Here is an 18,480-nt window from a genome sequence, read left to right on the forward strand (position 1 = left end):
TTGAAATGTGTCCACTGTACAATTCAGTCACCTTGGAAAAAAAGCCTTTAGTAATTAAAGCAGCCATGGTGTACCTGCTGGCACTAAAATATCCCTGTAAGATGTTAGCCATCAATATTTCTATAGAAAATGCCGTATTCAACAATATGCTCTTATTATTTCAGTTACAGACACTTTCATAAAAGCACACATTTAAAATGCACACTAAAAGAACAGGGGAAAAATTTATGGTTTGTCTGAAAAAGGAAAAACTTGCAGAATTGGGAAAAATAGTTTTGTGAGCACATTTTTTGATGGTTGTATTTTTTTGAATTTTCGACAACCATTTTGAGTAACAATGACCATTCTGAGAGTCTATCTCTGTAAATCTCTCATCAATAGTAAGTAAAGAAGATAAAGTCAGATGTTGATTAGATCATATTTTTAAATATTGGTGATTTAAATCTTAAATAAATATTTGGGATTTTGTTGTTGTTGTTAAGACAGAGTCTTGCTCTGTTGCCCAGGCTGGAGTGCAGTGGTGCAATCTTGGCTCACTGTAACCTCTGCATCCTGGGTTCAAGCGCTTCTCCTGCCTCAACCTCCTGAGTAGCTGGGATTACAGGCACGTGCCACCATGCCCAGCTAAATTTTATATTTTTAGTAGAGACAGGGCTTCACCATATTGCCAGGCTGGTCTTGAACTCTTGACCTCAAGTGATCCACCAGCCTTGGCCTCCCAAAGTGCTGGGATTACAGGCATGAGTTACTGCATCTGGACTTAAAAAAATATTTGAATCAAATATTGGCAACTAAATAAATATGTTTGGGTAAAACCTTTTCCAATGCTTAAAACATTATAATGTGCCAGAAAAATTATACACAGTTAATAAGAGAGTATTTGTTAAATAGTTATTTTTGATTTAATATGACTCAAAATCAGAACTTAAAGAGACTTTAAAAGTCATAGGGGGAGTAAATTGGTAGAACTGTCTGGAGGATAATCTGAAGTTGCAAAAATTTTAAAGTATATGTGTGATACTTCTGCTTGCCCAATTTATCATAAAGAAATAGTAAAACAAAGTCACAATAATGCCCATGAAATTATGTTCACCACAGTTTTACTTATCACGTAAAGACACTGAAAATGACACCAATGGCCCAAACAGCGATTGGCTGATAAACTTTAAGACAAGTAGTCTCAAGTCCCACACCTTCGACCTTGAAATAAACCTGGACTTCCACAGATTCTTTTTAAATGCTAAATGTGAGCTCTTGTTCATCTGACCAGAAAAGAAAACCAGAACAAAACAACAGCAGAAACATCGACAACAAAACCCTTCCCAGCCGAGGAGCGGTGGCTTTCCCTGCCTGACCAGCAGCCTGGGTGACAGTGGCTACAGATCTGACCTCCTTGGTATCATGGAACCTGAGAAATTATTGGCCATTTTCTGCAGCTGTTTTCACAAAGCCACAGCAGAGGTGACCTTGCAGTGGGGTAAGGCAGGACCCAGCAGACAGGAGCTCTGGGCTTCCCCTCCAGTGAGAGTGACTTGAATTTCATCTCAGCTACAATTGGTTTTCTAGGTAAGATTTTATTTGAAGATGCTTTCTAAAGCCAAAAAAGAAAATATAAGTTTAAAAACCACTACTGTACCGCTCAACAATTAGTTGTTGTTATTGTTGTTTTTTTTTTTCAAATGAGCTCAAACCAGAAAAACAAAGTGCTCATTTTAGTTACAAGGATTATAGATCTCATAAGTCTGGAACAGGACTGCCATCTCTTATTCAAACCCCTTCGTACCATATGAATTCCAAATACTTTGTATTTGTTAGATAGTTAATATAGAACCTATATATTATGAAACACCCCTCGCAAACGCGGAGGCAGCAACTCATACTCAAATACATTAATAGTTCTGAAGTGAGTCATATAAAAATTCACACTAGATGAATTAAATAACAAATTAAGTTACCTCATATCAATTCATATCAGACTTTTCACCAACTGAGTTGGGCCAAATCCTTAAGAAAATTAAAGAAACAAACAAAAAAGCAATTGGCTTTCAGAGCTTTTTGGATGTTAGGATTGTGGCTCAGGGGCTGTGCACCTGTGTGATGGAGACAAAGCTGGAGTTCATGAGGAGCTACAGGTGGAGACCCCAGCCCAGCCAGATGCCCCCCGGAACTGAAGTCAGACACATGGATGCTCATTTGGGAAGGCAAAGAGTAAAATTCAAAGCTCCCTACAAAAGGTAGAAAGAGCTCATCGAAGACAACAAATTAGAGGTCATATGCCCTTTTCAGCAGTCAATATATATTTCTATTCTTTAAAATACATTTTCCAAGAAAAGGACGATGTGTACTTTAATATTCATACAATGCCATAATAATCTGGTAAAGTGAAAATATGTCCACCTTATATGGGTAAGTGGGAAATGTTGCCAAAAAATATTTTTTTCCATTATTAGATAGATCCCTTACCCAAGTGTGCACATGGATTTTAAAAAGATGCTATGTAAATGGATAAATAACCAAAATGTTAACAGTGCTTAATTTCAGGCAGTGTAAATTTACTGATTTTTATTTTTATTTTATTTTTCCTTTTCTAACTGTTTCTGTATTTTTTGAATAACGAGAAAGTATGTTTTTTTTTTAAAGAAAAACAGAACTCTTTACTCTTGGTGAAAAATACAATTATTAGCAGTTCATATGTAATTTAGTCCCTCAGGGACCAAGTGATTCACCTAAAGTCACATTGCTAATTTGGAGAAAAACTATGCTTAGACTCAAGGCCTTTGAGACTCTAAGCCTTGCATCCTCTCCATTTCTCCAGGCTGCATTTTGAAATGAAGCATGAGGAATGGCCCCTGCCTTCAAAGTGCTAATGATTAAGTTGAGGAGATAAGAAATATAAGTAGGAAGCAATGAACAAACATTACAAGATGCTATCTATTTAAGTAACTGCTGCAAATCCTTTTGGAAGTGGGAGGGGGTCATCTAAATCTCAAATAAGAGAATACAGTATAACATTGCATGACACGTATTGCAAATTCCTGTGAATTCAGAGGAGTAGAAGATAAAACTTAGTAGCCCCAGAGAAGGCTCTACTGGTAAAAGATACGCTTTGAAAAGGTTAAGGCCAGGAAGGATATTTATTTCCACAAGGACATATTCAGACAAGACCACTGATTGATGGTAGAAATAGTTTTCTGCATATGCTAGAGAGTAGAACAGGACTGGACAGGTGGAGTAGGCACAGTTTATGGAAGGCTTTGAAACTGAAAAATAAGAGGATGATTTAGAAATGATGTGGAAAGAAATAGGAGCCATGGACAGCTTTCATCGAGGGAATCACAGGTGGGACAAAGGCACTTAAACTGCATGAATGTTCCAGAAGTGGCATGTAGGGTGGATGGGCAGGTGAGGATGGTGTCGTGGAGGTCAGGTGCAGAATTATCGAAGCGATGTCTGATGTTGGGAAGCAGAAATTCACAAGGAATCAGGATCAGACGTGGAAGCAGAATGCTGAGTCACAAAGATGCCAAGGTTTGGAATGGATGTCTCTGAAAACAGTGATGACCTGACAGAGACAGATGGTTTAAAATGGGGTTCACTATTTCAGAAGGCAGAGCAAAGAGTAAAGAAAACATGAAGTGCTCTTGTTCGTTACAGTTATAACTGTTTAGCCATGTAGGTTTGAGTACTAAGGCCAAGGGGCTAGGTTCAAACTTTCAATTTGCAATGTGGCTTGATTCTGTTCTGATGCATCAGCCATGCTCCTCTTATTTCATGTAACTATAGCAAACACAGGGGGATTAAAAATAGGGAAGACAGACAAGTCAATACCAATTATAGGAAAACGATTTCATAAACAAGCAAAATTCATCCAAATATGATCAAGTAAGAACATGATTTTATATGGCTTAAATAGCATCTAAATGTTTTCTTTTGATTTATTTGTGCAAGAAAAAAGAGAAGGTTATAAATATAGAAAATGGATGAAAATACAAGTAGTTACACCTTCCGTGTGTCTGCTTAGGCATTCTATATTTTTGCTTGAAGTGTTTTTTAAGAAATGATTTATCTTCATTCCATCTGCCCTGTCAGAGACACCTTGGTTGGGTCAGAATGACTGGTTTAGCTGGGACCCCACTGCCTCTGAACCTTTAAACAGACAGCGCTTTGAATTTCATTTCAGAGATCAGGTGACATCCAAATCCACTTAATGTGTAACTGGTATGGTTTTTGATGTCACTGGAGACCTTGATGAAATTACAATCCTATTACTCATGACGGGGGAAGACAGGAGACCTTAGGTGGCTAATGTTCCATTCATAACAAGAAAGAGCCGTTTAGCATTTGTAAAGGGCATTGATTTCTGATAGTTCCCTAAAGAACAAGGCTCAAGTGAAGAAATATGACCAGAAAGAGCTTGGGAAAGAAATGATAGAAAAGGCAAGATTGCATTTATCCAAACAGCTTTACTCTGTGTACTTTTTACAACTTCACTTGAATCCAAAGAATTGAGTCTTCATGTAAAAGTGGATATGAGGAAGGACAGGAAGGACATGCTCAGCTACACAGAGATTCTGTTACTGAGAAATCTGGGGAATTATACCATGCCCTTGATTGATACCAATGAGGTGCCTCTAAATATAAAGGGTAAGTGGAGGTTATGTGGAAAAAGGGTTTTAATCTGGGTGATAAATTGCCAGATTCCATTATGCTTAATGAGTCTCATCAATGCATAGCTAGACTCAAGAAAATAAGACCCCTTTCAAAGCCTAGTATAAACAAATTAGAAGAATTAATAATAAAAATCCTATTAATGTGTATGCAATTTCAAGAAGTTAATGAAGTCAATTTAAAAGGTTTGGCTAATGTATTTTTTTTTTTGCATTTTTTTAAATAAAAATACCTGATCATCAAAATAGATTTGTTCTTCAGGTTTTTTTTTCTTTTTTTTCCCCACATATATCCTACGTAAGACTTAAAGGATTAGATTTCCTTCAGTTTACTCTTCTCCAGGGAGGGCCCTGCTTAGAAGTTATAGGATATGACAAAGGGAGTGTTGCAGGTCTTCAAATGTATAAAATGCTTATTGACCTGAAAGTTACAAATGAGATTCATTCAAGTGAATTTGCCAAGTTTCATAATATCCCTCCTAAGCAAATGGCGACTACTGGAAGAAAAAGGTTCTCAGTCACCTGCCTGGTAAAACATAAATCTTCGGCTTCTCAACATAAGGTCTCAGGTAGGAAATAAGAAGCAGGGTCTACAAACATCTATGTGTGGCTCAAAACAGCAGTAGCTGTTGTCTCTGATCAGCTAAGACCTCCAGTCCCAAATAACAGAGAATCTGCTGGGTTCACACCAACAAATTTTTGTGCAATAAGCCATCAGTCATGGGTTAAAAATCAGACTCTCACTTCTTGCCAATTGGATTCTTTTAAGCCATCATTTTAAAAGGAATCTCCATACTCAAGCATATAATCAAAGCATGTGGGAGATGAGAAAAAAGGTAGCCCATTTTGTAGTTAAATCCCTAGGCAAGAAGCACAATCAGACATCTGTGCGTATTTAGATTTCCATGAAAATGAATGCCATGTGCTCCTTAATGCCATGTGAAATAACATAACTCATGGTTTTCGGATGGCACCCAGGGGCATGGAGACTGTAATGATGTCCGCTTCAGAAGTTAGGAACAAACTTGCGTGCAATATTACCTAGATAATATTCACAGTGTCTGGCACAGAGTAAGCACCCTATAAATATTTCTTCAACTCTGAATGGAAGAGTGAGTTCTTTCATATAAAATCTGCTATGTAAAGTTTGTACATCCTCTGTTTTATTACAAAAATAATATATGTTCTCACTCGCATGTGGTTTAACCTCTGAATCAATTAAGAATGGGAGCTACTCCCTCCTCAATTTTTTTCCTTCCTGGGCTGCTAATGTGCTGCCCCTACCTGGTTCTACCTCCATACCTCAGTACTTCCTTACTGGGCTTCCTCTTCAACTTACTTGTTGCCATCCCAACCCTGTTTATTTTCTTTTACATTTTCTAATCAAGGATTCATTGAGTTGTATGACTTCAACAAATGCCTTCATGCAACCGTGCCCTGAAATATTTACAAGCTTATCGTTATACTAGATTCTGTAAGGGATAATATAGTTTAGTAAGAAGTGCACTCATATAGTCGAAGATAAATGACAATTTTATGGCCAAATGATTGATAAGATGCAGAACTATCATTAGAAAAGAAAGAGAGTCCTGTTGTTTCTGGCAAAGGATGTGAGATTTGAGTGGTCCTTGAAGGATGGATGAGAGTCATACATGGAGAGCTCGAGAAGGAGAGGCTATCAGGAGGTCAACTGTTATGGGCAAAGATGGTGGTGATGGAAAAGTATGTGGCTGGTTTGGGGTCAATGAGGAGACTGCTGGGTCTGCCTTGAAGGTTTCATTATAGAATAATGGGTAATGTTGTGGAAAGGCAGGTGGACCCACTCTGGAAGCCCTCAAATGCTGGATTAAGGAATGGATTTTATCCCATGGGAAAAATAGAACTATGTGGGATTTTAAGCCTGTAAGAGACTTAATAAAATGATTCCTACTGACTAGAAGGTTCTTTCTCAACATCTCCTCACTGCAAGTCCATTCCAAATCCCATGCTTCTTTTTCCTTTGTCCACTGGCTTAGTTACTTCTGTCAGTGTCAACAACATTTTTCTTGGACTCAAAGGCGTTATCCTTGGGAATATCTTTGAGATTTGTCTCCATCTTCAAAACTATTTGAGGGTTCACTGACCAAAAGCACCTTGGTAATGCTTTAAATAAATACATATTCCTAGACCCTGTTCGAGACCAACTGTATAGTGGTAGATTTTAGGACCCAGATTTCTACCTCTTATAGAATGAGTAAATCTTTGCTAATGGTTACTTTTCCTTTCAAACATCTGTCAACCTTTCCATTTCTTTTCAAACCTGCTGCAGTCACTGTGACTCAGAACTTCCTTATCCTTGACTAGTTACTATGACAGGCACCTTCTGGGTTACATCCTTCACTCCAATATCAGCATCTTCTTTACAGAACTCACTTGGACTCCAGGAGAATAGCAACATAATTGTAATTCAGATCAGTGGTACTCAGATGTTTCATTGGAGGTGATTCTAATGCAAACATTTCTTCAAGAGGGAAATAAAATATTTAGGTATACATTTGGCAAAAATATATGTGTCTTTTTTTGGTTGGGGGATGACAGAGTCGCACTCTGTTGCCCAGGCTGGAGTGCAATGGCATGATCTCAGCTCACTACAACTTCTGCCTCCCAGGTTCAAGCAAGCCTTGTACCTCAGCCCCCCGAGTAGCTGGAACTACAGGTATGGCCACCACGCCTGGCTAATTTTTGTATTTTTATTAGAGACAGGGTGTCACCCTGTTGGTCAGGCTGGTCTTGAACTCCAGGTCTCAAGTGATCTACCCACCTCGGCCTCCCAAAGTGCTGGGATTACAGGAGTGAGCCACCATGCCTGGCCTATATATATATATATATATAAAATATCTATCGAGGAAAACTACAACTCTGATGAAAAAAATCAAAGAGCTAAATAAGCAGAGAGATATTCCATGTTTATGGATAGAAAGACTGAGTATTGTCAAAATATCAGTTCTTCCAAACCTGATTCACAGATTCAATGCAATCCCAATCAAAATCCCAGCAAGTTATTTTGTGCATATTGACAAACTAACTCTAAAGGTTATATGGAGAAGCAAAAGACCCTGAATAGTGAAAAATATTGAAGGAGATGAATAAAAGTTGAAGAACTGAGACCATCTGACCTCAAAATGCACTACATGGCGACTCAAACCAGGACCTTGTGGTACTGGTGAAAGAATAGACAAATCGATTAATGGAACAGAATAGAAAGCACAGAAACAGCACAGAAACAGACCCATATAAATACAGTTAACTTGTCTTTGACAAAGAAGCAAAGGAAATACAACAGAGAAAAGATAGTCTTTCCAGTAAATGGTGCTGGAACAAATGGACATTCACATGCCAAAAAGTGAATCTAGACACAGACATCACAACCTTTACAAAAACTAATTCAAACTGAATCACAGATTTAAATGTAAAACACAGAATGGTAAAATCCTATACGTAGGATAGTAATGGTGCAATCACATGCCTGGGTATTTACCCAAAGGAATTGAAAACTTATGTCCATACCAAAACCTGCACACAGATGTTTACAGCAGCTTTATTCATAATTACCAAAACTTGGAAGCAAACAAAATGTTTCTCCATAAGTGAATAGATAAACTGTGGTACATCCCAGACAATGGAATATTATTCAGCACTACAAATAAATGGGCTATCAAGCCATGAAAGGACATAGAGGAACCTTAAATGCATAGTACTATGTGAAATAAGCCAATCTGAAAAATACTGTATGATTCTGACTTTATGACACTCTAGAAAAGAAAAAACTATAGAGAAGATAAAAATTCAATGTTCTCCAGGAGATAAGGGGAAGGGACTGAGCACAGAGGATTTTTAGAGCAGTGAAATTACTGTATATTATAATACTGAATATATGTCATTATACATTTGTCCAACTCATAGAATGTACACTAAGAATGAACCCTAATGTAACTGTGACCTTGGACGACCATGATGTGTCAATGTTGGTTCAACTGAAACAAATGCACCACTCTAGTGGGGGATGTCAGTGATGGGGAGAAGCGCGTGTGTAGGGCAGTGGGTGGGGGATGTTAGTGATGGGGAGAAGTGCATGTGTAGGGCAGTGGGCATGTGGGACATCTCTGTACCTTCTGCTCAATTTTGCTGTGAACTTAAAACTGCTCTCAAAAATGTCTACTAAAAACAAACAGAAAACAAGCAAAAACCCTACTTTTCTCTGTGCTGTTGGTCTTCAGAGAAAGGAGCGGCATCTTCAAAGTACTCTATAGTAAAAGCCTCACAACTGGAGAAGTAATCAGCATCAGGAAAGCACTCACTAAACTTTCTGCCCAAGGCCAAATTAACTGTCTTTTCTGCGCTCCGAAATACTCAGAAGACTCTCGAAATTCCACTGAGTATAGAACCAAAAGCCACCTGGATTTCAAACAATTCCAAGTTCACAAACTCAGTCAGTCTGTCCCTGTGCTTTTCTTACAATGGGGAAGCACTGCCAAGCCCTGCAGAAGATGGTGGGAAGCAGTGCTTATCTGGTAACGGAATACCTCCTTAAAATGAACTCTTTCCAGGTTGAAAATTCCCGTTCCAACTTCTACTATCATTTGAAGTGACAAATACAAAAAGAAACACACTTCTCCCCACAATCTTGTCCTGTCTTTGGCATTTTAGAGCTTACCCACCATAGTTTCTTATGTTCCAAGAAAATTACATTCTTTTGGTATTCTTCTAGGGTGTTAGTAATGTCATGAGGAAACAATGTGGGTTAGAGATGATCAGAACTGTGACATGAGCCATATGAAATAAACCTAGACTATATTTAAATGTCTGAAAAACTGGATAATAACCCAAACTGGATAACAAGCCAATATTTTTTTAAGCTTTTATTTTAAGTTCATGGGTACATGTGCAGGATGTATAGGTTTGTTACATAGGTAAATGTGTGTCATGAGGGTTTGCTGTACAGGTTATTTCATCACACAGGTATTAAGCATAGCATCCATTAGTTATTTTTCCTGATCCTCTCTCTCCTCACACCCTGTGCCCTCTGGTAGGCACCAGTGTGCACTGTTCTCATCTCCATGTCCACATGTTCTCATCCTTTAGCTCCTGCTTACAAGTGAGAACATGAGGTATGTGGCTTTTTGTTCCTGAGTTAGTTTGCTAAGGATAATGGTCTCCAGCTCCATCCATGTCCCTACAGAGGAAATTATCTCATTCCTTTTTAATGGCTGCATAATATTCCATGGTATATATGTACCACATTTTCTTTATCCAGTCTATCACTGATGAACATTGATGAAGCCAACATTTTTAAGAGTAGGTGTATAAATGAATACAGAAAGTCAAAAACTGGAAATGGGTCCGATGTCTGAAAGATCAGCACATGGAGGAAAGAGAGGGCTTCAGAGTGGGCCCAATAAATTCATGTCAAGGAAGCCAGCTCCGGTAGGACCAAATGCCTGGCTAGGTGTACAGGAAACAAAAGTGTGGTGGCATCACCAAGAGGGTCTGGGCAACAACATCAGGCACAGGTACAATAAATATTCAGTAGACATCTATTGAAAGAAAGAATGAATTTATGAAGATTTACATATCAGAAAGGAAGAACTAATTCCAATACATGATGGCTGTCATCTCAAATTGAGAATATTCAAACCTAACAAAATTAATACATTTATGAAGACCATGTTATCAGAAATTGGAAATAAATTCCAGTAAATGCTGACTAACATCAGAAACCCAGTATGTTCAAACCCAACTAAAACCATGTCAGTGTGGCATCACCATTCAGCCCCTCACACAAACAGGGAATCTGGGAATCATCCTCGACTCCTCCTTCTCCCCCATTTGCCCAAGTCCTCATGCCACCAAGTTTTTTTGCTTCTACATTCTACATACACTTGAAATATTGCCCCTTCTTTCCATCCTCATAGCCACTGTGATTCAACTGTCTTTATCAACTTTCACTGAGACCGTGGCAATGACTTCTTCATCACTGTGCCCAGCTTGGGTCTCATCCCTGCTACCACCACTACCCAAACTGCGGGCTGGGTAATCTTTCTAAAACACAGACTCTATCATGGCATACCTTTGATTAAACCCTTCTGGTGACCTTCCCCTGTCTACAAAATAAAATCGAGAGCATTTGGGCCCTATGTGTCTTTCCAATTTCATCTCTTGTCATTTCCCATCTTGATCACACTGGGACTAGAAATATGAAAGGCAGAATAACACAACTGTTAGGAGCTGAGCCACAGCAGTGCTAGACATTGCCAGTGGTACCTGTGTGACATAAACGGGACACTGTCACTAGTATATCCCATTCCCATAGGAAACTTGGATTCCTTTTTAGACGAGTACATATAACCTTACAGCTCTGTAGAGAGGCCCAAAAGAAATTGTGAGTAGTGTATTCATTTGTGGGTAGGAAAAAATGTCTGAGGTATCAGAAGTAATTTTTTTAGAGTTCCCTGAATAAAAGGTATTAGGGGAAACTAACATACAAAAAAAAAAAATTCTTACAGATGAGTGTCTTGTCCTGTTTTTCTGAGTCATCACATTTTTTTCCTATACACTGGACTCTCTCATTCATTTGTAGCCATCCACCAGATACCCATATATAGCTATTATTTCTTATTTTAGGTTAATATTGCCAACATGTTACATAATCAAAATAGAAAATCTGCCAAAAATCCCAAACTGTATAACTATTCATTTCAAAGCCAAATATAAATTATTTGAGATTAGCCAAAGTTTCAAATTATTATGTGTATCAGTGGATTCTGAAAAGCATACAGGCTGGAATAAGCATAGTAAAAATGACAGAGCAAGCTTCTTGAATTCTTGGTGAATGTTGCAGCAAATAATTTTGCCAACAACCACACTTCCTAGACCTCATTAAGCAAGTAGGAAGGAATAAACTATTCCATTACCATTCCTCAAACTGGAGAAAAAAATCTAGGAGGAAAAGCCAGGGGAAAGCACCCAACAAAAGCATTTCACCTCGAAAGCTCTAAGGTAGAGCAATTTGAAGTTAGAAAAATGGGTTTAAGTAGCTACTTTGGTTGATTTCTGCCTAGTTAGGCTTCCAGTGACCCCCTAATTTGCCTGGAAATAATGCAGAGACCACCTACCATGTGCAAAGCCATGTGACATTTAGAACAAAGGTGGCAGAATCTCAATGTTCAAAAGAACACATAACACATGAGGTAGGGGACTCAGAAGAAGGAAGTAAGAACTAGGCTCACTTCCATTTACTTACCAGGCTAGGGATGGAGCCATCTGAGGGCTAAGCCCCAAACTGGCCTTGGATTCATGAGACTAGGAAAAGCCCTGATCCACACAGGGAGCAGTCTAATTGGCTGGGGGCAGGGCTGCTTTCACAACCCACCCCAAACAGTGGCAGTCACAAGCAAGGACAAGCTTGGAAGGAGGCGAGGCTTCCCAGGTGTGTTATATGAACCATCAGCTTTTGTGGAAGATTATACAGTCCCCATAAAAATATACCTTAATAGCTATATGCTGATGTCTGTATAATTAGAAGAAAATAAAAAATAAAACTAACCTATTAGCCTCGTGATTTGTATGCTAAGTTTTAAAAAGTTGACAAAGAAAAATGGTAAGTACAGATCTTACTAGGATATGGACACATCATTAAGATTATATCCAAATGAGTGAAGTTTAGAAAAGCCTGGACTAGACCAAAGAGATAAGATAAAGCAAGTCCATGGATTGAAAAAAAAAAATTCTAGGGCTAACTCTGAAAAAAACCTATATATGATACTCTCACAGATTTTTTTTTCCTGCCTTTTAGATAAATTACAGACACCAAACATCTGAATTATTGTGTAGACTATCAAATTTTGTCAGGATAACCAGTTTGGAAAACCTGCATCCCACTTCTCAGCTTCTATCTGCCAAGTTTCGCATCCAATTACCCCTTCCACTGCATGCAAATCTCAGGTGGGGTGTGGGAGTGAAGAGTAACAGGTGTAATTAACCAGCCCACCCTTCCTTCCCAAGTCTAGCTATTGCAGCAGTCTGGGAGCATCCCACAGCCAGGGGAAGGGTATCGAAGGGAAAGCAGCATCTGCCACCTAGGAAATTAATTGAAAAGAAGGAAACCTTCCTCCGTTCTGTCTCACTCCAATTCAGAACATGTTAATTGCAGACAGGCTAAGTTCATTAAGTGCTGCTTAACTGTTGTCTGAAGATTATCACATATTAAATGTAAAACCTATATAGTCTTCACTCTTCTGATAAAAGTTGGTATTTTTCCAGAAGCCCAGTCTGGAATGATTGTGGAGTGGTGATTTGTTAAGGAGCTTATCCTGCCAATGTGTATGTGGGCAATTTGTTTCTAATTATTTCAATAAATGAGCTTTATAAGAAATCCTAGTAATAAAGTAACTTATGCCACAGAAGAATAAATCCTGGTGCTCTCAATATCCAGATAACATAACCATGCTATTAAGCGCTGCCTCGTCAATAATGGTAGTCTTTGTATAATGATAGAACTCTATTTACATAATACACCAACAGTACCTAATGCAAAACAGGGTTTACATATAACATTAGTTGAATTTACAGCATGAATTCACATTCCACCTTTGCATTGGTCAGAAAACATTATTTCACATTTCACTGCTCTAACAAATAAATTAATAAAGCTCACCTCATTTCCAGTAAATCCCGATGTGCATACCTCGCGATTCGAAATAATAATAACCTCCAGTCTTGTCCTTGCATGTCCTTTGAATCATTCTCGGACAGACAATCATTTTCTGGACTACCCCACCCTGCATCTGAACTCCAGATGTGTTCAAACTGGATTCTGGCCAAAGCTAGAGAAGTTTCAGGGATACTGACGATCTCATCATTTTATGTCAAGTGAGGGGAGGAAAGTTACCAGGATTTTCTTGTTTTCCTTAAAAATTCACAAAATACCAAGTCTCATCTTTCTAGAATAAGAATTCAGTAAAACACCCCATGCCTGTATCTTTACTTGAATTGTCAGCTCCATGTGGACAGGAACCATGGCCTTCTTATTTATTCACTTTTCTGTCCCTTAGTTCCTGGTACAGACAGATGCTCAATGCCTGACACATAGTAGGTTTTCAGTAAACACTTGTGGAATCAATGAAAAACCTTATTAATATTACATCTCAGATTGGAGAAAATGATCCAAGGTAATGTCAGCACACTTCAAAGTGCAGTAAAATGCAGCTGTCTTTATGTATCAGAGATTTTATACCCATCCCTGTGTAAGATATTCTGTGAGAAGTAAATAATAAACATTGGGATTTATAGTCAGATGAAGGGAAACAGCCCAATGCAACTGAAATACCAGCAAGAGAATAGATGTATGTACATAATTGGAAAGATGTTCATACTATTACAATATATAACTGTCAAAAAGCAAATTGCAGAAATATGAGACAGAGAGGGAAAAAAATTACTTTTGGCCCCTTTGAATCTCATCCTGTGGGACCTAAAAGCAAATTTCTCCTTTTAGAAAGAAATAAAAAGATATTTATTTATTCCTTCTATGATATTTATTTGTATACTTATGTGAAGACAGACAGATGAATAAGATTTACCCTAGTATAGGAAAAAGTCTAAAAGGGGACATACCAACCTGTTCAAGCTGTTTAACAGTGCTATTAAATCTAAAAGGCAGAGTTTGGGAGAAGATTTTTTTTCACTTTCTATTTTATGCATTTCTGCATTGTCTAAATTTTTTTACAGTGAGCAATTTTTTTAGTAAAACAAAACAATTAGAATTTTTTTAATGTTTAACTAACTACATTTGTGGTATATATTGAGTGTTTTAGGAGCTCAATAAAACTTTAATCGTCTGGAATATAATTAACCAAAGACCTCAATCAACCAGTATTTTTCCTCTACATTCTACTCTTAGAAAAAAGAAGCAAATCAGATAAAAATAAATTCATATCAAGAATTTATGGAGCAATTGTATTTTTCCAAGGTAAATAGCTTTAGGGTCTTGTCTAACTTCCAAATATTCAGCTCTAATGTATCTATCTCCACGTCTGTACAATGATGAGTGTTGTTTAGACCTTTGCTATTCTATCTGTGCTGCCAGGCAAGCACCTTGCCAGGAACTCAGGCCCAATCAGACTTACTGAACCAGAATACCTGGAAGTAAAGTCCAGGAACCTGGGTTTTAACAAGATCCCTAGGTAATATGTTTGCACATTAACTTGGAGAAGCACCAGTTTAGAAGACTAACCCCTGAGTTCCTGCATGATCCTCAACCTATAAAGGAAGACTTATTTTCATCAGATTGCCTATTTAAAAATAGAAAAGTAGACATTTTACATATATTGCAGGAAGTGCTAAACAATGTCACCCATTGAACAAAATTAACTAGACATATATTTGAACCCCCTCTTATCCCACAAAATTGTTGGAAATGACATTAAAGCACAACACAGTAAAAGATAGATAGTCAAAAATTTCAGCTCCAGAACAAGTCTGGGAAAGTAGAATCCTGCAATTACTTGTTTTAACCATCAGATAGTGGTCACACATTGGCAGGGAAAACAGAAGGCCAGATCTCAGAACGAGGATGACAAGGCATGGCACTTAGGCTGCTGCCAGTCCCCATTCCATACCAATGACAGACATCGTCAATCAATTACGGTGCTTTCTCATCCCACCCAAGATGCTGCACCAGAATCCTTCTCAGTGGATATCACAGGTACCTATGTCTCATGGATCAAAGTTAGCACTTAAGAAGAAATATTTCTAACGTCCCTATTTGAAAACTGCTGGACTTGATAAACAACCTGATTAAGAGATGATAAATGAAAGATGAGTGATTTAAGTCCTCATCGGGTGGGCAAACCAAATATGAGAGATTCAAAATAGCCAAGAACTACTCCTTCTATCCAGAAATGTATTTATTTACCATTCCTCAAACTGTTTGTTTAGTGTAGGCAAAGATTAGAAATTAGAATCAATGAACATTAGAGCCAGGAGGACTCTTATAGACTATCTAGTTCAACTGCTTCTCTTACACAGAAGGAAATACTGATCTAAAGAAATCACAATGGCCAAATCCCATAGCTAATTCTGGCAGAACCTAAGTGGGAATCAATGCTCATCTAACCAGGATTTCTCCCATTGCACCAAATGGCCCCTAAAGCCATAGCAGCCACTGGCAGCATAAACTGGATACAAATATGCATGTGGATTCAGAAACAGAGAATCACATCACCCCTAGCTCTGGGGAAAAACCAAACTCATGTAGTGGCAGATCATGCTCCTTGGTAAGAGGCCATAGCCAGCCACCAGGGAGCTCTGTGCTGAAGTTTGGGTAAGCCCACAAAGGGGAAAGCTCCTCCAGAGGCCCTGCACAGTTACTTCTGAGAGACTTGTGTTCTTAGATCTCCCCAAGGTATTCCAATTTAACACATGCAAAATCAAACTCATGATTTGCACGGCACATCCATGCCAGAACAACAACAAACCTACTCCTCCTCGTCTGATAGTTGTCTTTGAGTAAAACCACTCTTCACACAGTTATGCAGGGCTGAAGGCTAAGAGTCATCCTTGTCTCCCACCTCTTCCTCAATCTGAAATTCAACGAACATCATCATCAATTATATTCTTAGATGGCTTGGGGATCATCCCCTTCTCTATACCTACCCCATTACTATGGTAGTGTTAAATACTCTCACCTCTTGCTTAGTCTTCTGCAATAGCTTGTTAACTGATCTTCTCACACGTATTATGCCCCTCCCTCGAATCTGTTCACCACACAGTACCTAGAGTGACTTTTTGCAAATCAGAATGGTATGCCACTCACCTTCACTTAAAACCATTCAATACCTTCTCACTGGTTTTAACATGACACTCAAGTCCCTACAGGATCTGACACCCGTCTACCTTTCTTGCCTCACCCCTTAACTCTCTGCACACCACACTGGTCCCCTCTCACTTCCCCTGCTCCTCATAATTCCTTTGACTGAAGGGCCTTTATACATGCTACCTCCTTTTTCTGGAGCCATGTGCATCCTTCACATCTCAGCTGCAGACGCACTGCCTCCAAGAAGCCTTTTCAGATTCCACTGAATAGGGTACTTCTCACAGGTAAGCATTTACTCTCTCATGAATAAGCATTTGTTTTCTTAGGAGACTTTCATCTGTTAATAATTAGACATTCATTGGGGCATTATATGATCAATGTCTGTCTCCTTACTCACCACCCCATTCTCTGTAGTCTGGAGAGTTCAGGACAGCAGGAAAGATGCTAGAATCTTTGTCCTCTTTAGTTTATCATTTTGTCCTCAGTGTCTTACCAAAGGCAACACACAGTAGACATCCAATAAACACTGAATTGAATGAATGAAAAAATGAACAAATAAAAGCCTGGTATTTAAGCATAAGCCACTGATTATGATTAAATCATTATTCACAGCTTCCAGGCACATGTAAAAGTGATGCATTCTAGGATTGCTTTGTTTAAAAATATTTTTTTATTATACTTTAAGTTCTAGGGTACATGTGCACAACATGCAGGTTTGTTACATATGTGTATACATGTGCCATGTTGGTGTGCTGTACCCATTAACTCATCATTTACATTAGGTATATCTCCTAATGCTATCTCTCCCCACTCCCCCCACCCCACAACATGCCCCAGTGTGTGATGTTCCCCTTCCTGTGTCCAAGTGTTCTCATTGTTCAATTCCCACCTATGAGTGAGAACATGCGGTGTTTGGTTTTTTGTCCTTGCGATAGTTTGCTCAGAATGGTTCCCAGCTTCATCCATGTACCTACAAAGGACATGAACTCATCCTTTTTATGGCTGCATAGTATTCCATGGTGTATATGTGCCACATTTTCTTAATCCAGTCTATCATTGTTGGACATTTGGGTTGGTTCCAAGTCTTTGCTATTGTGAGTAGTGCCACAATAAACATATGTGTGCATGTGTCTTTATAGCAGCATGATTTACATTCCTTTGGTTATATACCCAGTAATGGGATGGCTGGGTCAAATGGTATTTCTAGTTCTAGATCCCTGAGGAATCGCCACATTGACTTCCACAAGGGTTGAATAGTTTATGGTCCCACCAACAGTGTAAAAGTTCCTATTTCTCCACATCCTCTCCAGCACCTGTTATTTCCTGACTTTTTAATGATCACCATTCTAACTGGTGTGAGATGGTATCTCATTGTGGTTTTGATTTGCATTTCTCTGATGGCCAGTGATGATGAGTATTTTTTCATGTGTCTGCTGGCTGCATAAATGTCTTCTTTTGAGAAGTGTCTGTTCATATCCTTCACTCACTTTTTGATGGGGTTGTTTTTTTCTTGTAAATTTGTTTGGGTTCTTTGTAGATTCTGGATATTGGCCCTTTGTCAGATGGGTAGATTGTAAAAATTTTCTCCCATTCTGTAGGTTGCCTGTTCACTCTGATGGTAGTTTCTTTTGCTGTGCAGAAGCTCTTTAATTAGATCCCATTTGTCAATTTTGACTTTTGTGGCCATTGCTTTTGGTGTTTTAGACATGAAGTCCTTGCCCATGCATATGTCCTGAATGGTAATGCCTAGGTTTTCTTCTAGGGTTTTGATGGTTTTAGGTCTAACATTTAAGTCTTTAATCCATCTTGAATTAATTTTTGTATAAGGTGTAAGGAAGGGATGCAGTTTCAGCTTTCTACATATGGCTAGCCAGTTTTCCCAGCACCATTTATTAAATAGGGAACCCTTTCCCTATTTCTTGTTTTTGTCAGCTTTTTCAAAGATCAGATAGCTGTAGATGT

At 38.5% G+C, this 18,480-nt stretch overlaps 1 protein-coding gene across 8 annotated transcripts in view; it reads right to left on the bottom strand.

Moving 5' to 3' along the window:
* Positions 1 to 18,480, bottom strand: part of NCKAP5 (NCK associated protein 5) — a 996,626-nt gene that overhangs the window by 687,990 nt on the left and 290,156 nt on the right. Inside the window, exon 1 of one of the 8 annotated variants that reach the window (XM_063647385.1) lies at positions 13,360 to 13,439. The exons of 6 other annotated variants lie outside the window; for them this stretch is intronic. The gene's annotated coding sequence lies outside the window, so the exon portion shown is untranslated. Of the gene's footprint in view, positions 1 to 13,359; positions 13,440 to 18,480 lie in introns of those variants that run through there. One more of the 8 variants, XM_063647387.1, reaches the window with a different exon arrangement.

This window comes from Pongo pygmaeus, chromosome 11 (genome assembly GCF_028885625.2).
Source record: "Pongo pygmaeus isolate AG05252 chromosome 11, NHGRI_mPonPyg2-v2.0_pri, whole genome shotgun sequence".
NCBI classification, from domain to species: domain Eukaryota; kingdom Metazoa; phylum Chordata; class Mammalia; order Primates; family Hominidae; genus Pongo; species Pongo pygmaeus.